The sequence below is a fragment of the Vicia villosa genome, linkage group LG3, assembly GCF_029867415.1.
Source record: "Vicia villosa cultivar HV-30 ecotype Madison, WI linkage group LG3, Vvil1.0, whole genome shotgun sequence".
In the NCBI taxonomy this organism is placed as follows: Eukaryota; Viridiplantae; Streptophyta; class Magnoliopsida; order Fabales; family Fabaceae; genus Vicia; species Vicia villosa.
In genome coordinates this window covers 140083012-140088075 of record NC_081182.1, presented here as the reverse complement: position 1 = coordinate 140088075, position 5064 = coordinate 140083012, and the positions used below count along the sequence as shown (strand labels likewise).

General features: G+C 38.3%; 1 non-coding gene across 1 annotated transcript; it reads left to right on the top strand.

Moving 5' to 3' along the window:
- Positions 1–2267: 2267 nt before the first annotated feature.
- LOC131593760 (small nucleolar RNA R71) lies at positions 2268–2374 on the top strand. The gene has a single exon (XR_009281141.1). It is a non-coding gene; the product is annotated as a small nucleolar RNA R71 (small nucleolar RNA).
- The last annotated feature ends 2690 nt before the right edge of the window (positions 2375–5064 follow it).

Sequence of the window (5064 nt, the reverse complement as noted above, 5' to 3'; positions counted from 1 at the left end):
CAGATTCGCCTTTTGCGTTAGTGATTACAGTAGCTCCTCCTTTCTTTGGTACGACATGAACAGGACTAACCCATTTACTATCGGATATTGGATATATGATTCCGGCTTCTAGCAGTTTTTAGATTTCCTTTTTAACCACATCGCTCATGATAGGATTTATTCGTCTCTGATGTTCCCTAGAGGTTTTACAATCTTCTTCTAGCATAATGCGGTGCATACAGATGGAAGGACTTATTCCTTTCAGATCTGATATGTTATATCCTAAAGCGGTTGGGTATTTTCTTAGGACGGTGAGTAATTTTTCAGTCTCGGTCTGTCCTAAATTGGCGTTAACTATAACCGGTCGGTTATGTTCTTCGTCTAGGAATTCGTACCTAAGGTCAATAGGTAGTGTTTTAAGTTCTATAGCAGGTTTCTTAGGCCCAAGTATAGGATCAGGAGTCAATGCTAAACATTCACTCAGGTGGTTATCTTGATATTCCTCACGCCAGTTGTCATCTTCAAATATTGGTGGTATAGGAATTCTTAAGATCTCGGTTTCCTTATGTGGTTCGGATTTTATTTCCTTTACACACTCGTCGATTATGTCGGCAGAGCAGCATGTGTCAATTATAGAAGGAGCTTTTAGAAATTGGGAAAGAATAAATTCTATTTTCTCTTCCCCTACTTAGAAGGTTAATTTTCCTCGCTTAACGTCTATAATTGCACCAGCGGTTGCTAAGAATGGTCTTCCTAATATGATCGGGATGTTAGAATATTCTTGGATATCCATTATGATGAAGTCAGTTGGGATGTAGAATTGGCCTACATGAACAGGGATATTTTCTAACATTCCTACAGGGTATTTAACTGAACGGTCGGCTAGTTGAAGAGACATTCTCGTTGCCTTAAGCTCACCCAAATTTAGCTTCTTACAGGTTGAAAGAGGCATCAAACTAACACTGGCTCCTAAGTCGCACAAGGCTTTCTCTATAATAGTCTTTCCTATTACGCAGGGTATAGAAAAGCTACCAGGATCTTTCAGATTGGGAGGCATGTTATTTTGGATGATAGCGCTACATTCAGCGGTAAGTGTTACAGTTTCGTTATCCTCGAGTTTCTTTTTGTTCGATAGAATTTCTTTCAAGAATTTAGCGTACGAAGGCATTTCAGTTATGGCTTCCGTGAACGGTATGGTTATGTTTAATTGTTTCAGAAGTTCTACAAATTTTTTAAATTGCGCTTCGGTTTTTGATTTGGCTAATCTCTGAGGGTAAGGAATTGGTGGCTTATAAGGTGGTGGTGGAACGTAAGGTTTTTCCTTTTCAGGTTCCACTTCGTTGTTTTTCTCATTGGTCTTAGCAGTTCGATCATCAGTTGATGTCTTTTTGGTTTCCTTTGGCTCTTGTTGTGACATGGGTGCGTTTTGAGTTCTAGGATCGATAGGTCCATCGTAGTTCGTTCCACTTCGTAGTGTTATCGCGTTCGCATGTCCTTTAGGATTAGGTTGTGGTTGAGCAGGAAACGTGCTAGCAGGGGCAGCAGTAGGTGCTTGTTGTTGAGCTACTTGTGAAATTTGAGTTTCTAACATTTTGTTATGCGTAGCTAAGGCATCTACTTTGTTCGATAATTGTTTTAGTTGCTCGCTATTGTGGATGTTTTGATTTAGGAAGTCCTTATTGGTTTGTTGTTGGGAAGCTATAAAGTTTTCCATCATGATTTCTAGATCCGACTTCCTAGGGGCGTTTTGAGCAGCTACAGGCGCTTTTTGATAGCCAGGTGGGACAATAGGTGCTTGTCCAGGCGCGTACAACGCGTTGTTGTTCTTATACGAAAAGTTCGGATGGTTTTTCCATCCAGGGTTATACGTGTTAGAATAAGGGTTTCCTTGAGCATAATTTACTTGATCAGATGGGATTCCAGTCAAGAGTTGACATTCGGCAACTGCGTGTCCAGTTAATCCACAAATCTCGTAGTTAGGTGCTACGGCAGCAGCGGTGGCTGAAGGAGTGATGGTTAAGTTTTCGATCTTTTGAGTTAAAGCATCTACTTTAGCGTTAACGCGGTCTATACCACTTATTTCGTACATTCCTCCTTTGGTTTGGGTCTTCTCTAGAGCGGCTCGTTCTCCACCCCATTGGTAATGGTTTTGTGCCATGTTCTCTATGAGGTTGTATGCTTCATCATGGGGTTTGTCCATTAGTGCTCCGCCAGCAGCAGCATCTATAGTCATTTTAGTGTTATAAAGGAGACCACCATAGAAAGTATGGATGATCAACCATGGTTCGAGTCCATGATGAGGGCATAGTCTAAGCATGTCCTTGTATCGTTCCCAAGCTTCGAAGAGTGATTCGTTATCTTTTTGGGTAAATCCGTTGATTTGACCTCTTAGCATAGCGGTTTTGCTAGGCGGAAAGTATCTTGCTAAGAATACTCTTTTCAGTTTGTCCCATGTAGTTATGGAATTAGAAGGTAGGGATTGAAGCCACGCTCTAGCTCTATCTCTCAAGGAGAAGGGAAAGAGACGTAATCAAATAGCTTCAGAACTAACGTTGTTAGCTTTGACAGTGTCGGCATATTGCACGAACATAGATAAATGGAGGTTGGGGTCGTCTGCAGGGCTTCCAGAGAATTGATTCTGTTGAACAGCTTGTACCAATGAAGGTTTCAGTTTGAAATTGTTCGCCTCAATCGCAGGTGGTGTGATACTTGAGTGCGGTTCAGCGCGTGAAGGAGCGGCATAGTCTCTAAGAGGACGAATAGCAGCCATCTCTAACTTCGGGGTAATTTGGTTGATTTGATCAGTAAAGATCAATTCCTGATTAATTGGAATTGGTGCTACTTCGGGAAGGTTGCGAGCTCGACGTTTGACGTTAATGAAACGTTCGATCTCGTTAATTCGTTGTATTAAATCTCCTCCTTGTGAACGAGTATTTGGCATACAATCGTCCAGAAAGAAAGGAAAGAATTGCCCTAGTCTCTACGGTGTAACAGTGAGTTACGATATCGACTTAAATAGTCCCCGGCAACGGCGCCAAAAACTTGATCGCGACTTTACGTGTCTATAAATCTGATGACTGGAAGTGCACAGTCGTGTCGTGTAGTTTTAAAAGATATCGAATCCATAGGGACTATGAATCGATCTACCGTTATCTAAGGTTACTATGTAAGGCTAAGGCTACTGATATTTTGATTGTTCCTAAGGGAAAGTGATTGTGAATATTTAGAAATATAATAATAGACGGATATCAGTATGTATTTCGTTTAACTTAAGGTGATCCGAAGGTCCATTGGCTAATGCATAATTCGATTAAAAATCTTTATTAATTCAATTGATTAAAAATCCTCCTCTCAAACTTTCGCTCTGTTGATTTAGATTACTATCCTAACTCGTAATGTAAGCTTTCGCCATCCCATTAGATTTTAGAAAAGCTCTTTGGAAACAACGTAATTAATAAAATGCTCGTTTTATGAAGTCGTTATCTATTTAAATCCCATAATCTCAAACTTTCGCTCTGTTGACTCGGAACATGCTAATATCCCTAACGTACGCTTTCGCCATCCCGCTCGGGTGTAAAAACATTTTTTGAAAATAAATAAGTTCTAATTAGTTTTAATATGCTTACTCCATCCTTAAAACTAATGTCCTATGTCTACTATCCAGTTAAAGATCTCAAACTTTCGCTCTATTGATTTTAACCTTTGACCGTCTTAACCCCTCAAACTTTCGCTCTATTGGATTTAAGACTTACTAATTAAATTAGACATACAAACCAAAAACAAGTGATATTTAATAAAATATAATTAAGCCAATTTATTTCGGATCCCACAGTTAACTTACTTTACATACCGATATCTTAGTTAATTAGCCAGACATATTAATACGGTTAAGCATGCATAAATTAATTTAGCTTATAATAAAAGGCATGCTAAATGGCATATAATATATCATGCAATAATAATATAAATAAAGGCGGTAAATAATAAACCTGAATAAAATAAATTGCAATTGAATCTTGAAGTATCGAACTTCCACCACAGGTTGGCTGGATCGTTCTTCGGAATTAAACGGACAGAAATTTAAAACAAGGAAATAAAACGATAAATCTAACGTAAGGCTAGATTTATAAAAGGTTCACAACAATTTCCGGTGTAGAAATTATTATGAGAAAATAAGACTGTTTAATTGAAAGCAGGAAGAAAATAGCAATCGCGGAACAATTTCGGCAGCACTTCGTTAGCAGAAAATCGGACAATTTGAAGTGAAGTGGCTGCCTCTATTTATAGGCGAGCCTTTGCAGTTGGAATGCGTGAAAGTAGGAACTTCTCAGACTGGGGCTTGGAGACGCACGTCTCTACTTCTTTAGGGAGACTCAGCACACGACTTGAGACGTGCGTCTCAAGTGGAGAAAATATAGGGAGAGCTGGAGACGGGCGTCTCCTCATCGTGACGTGGCAGAGAGAGACGTTGGAGACGGGCGTCTCCACGTGCTCTTTAGGTCTTTCCAGCTCCTTCGTGGACTGGTCTGTCTCTTTGGGCCTTTGGGTCTCCTTTTTACATCTCTTTTTCACTTCAGCACCCCTTTTTCATCTTTTAGGCACAAATAGTGGTCATTTTAGCTCAATTTCTTCTCCTTTTCACAAATAGTCTCAATAAGAGTGTAAAACCTGAAACAAAGCAAATACTCGCATAATATCGTAATAAAACAATATAATAAACGGAAAATGCTATAAATATCTACGAATTTCAAGCTAAATATACGATATAAAATCGTGTTATCATTACATATTAAAAAATACGAAGAATAATAAAATACGGAAATAAAAATCCTAATTACTATTACAAACCAGGAGCAGTTACATAAATTATAAAAAATTACGCGAGAAAGTAAATAGCGGACGAATTGAGAAATCGAGAAAATATTTGAAGAAGAGGAGGAAAAAGATTTGATGTTTAGAAAAATATTTTAAGTTAATGTTAATCTAAATCTAATTTAATTAATGAAAATAAATCTAATTATCTAATTATGTACAAATTAAACCTAATCTAATTAAATCTCTAATTGATTTTAATTATTAAATCTA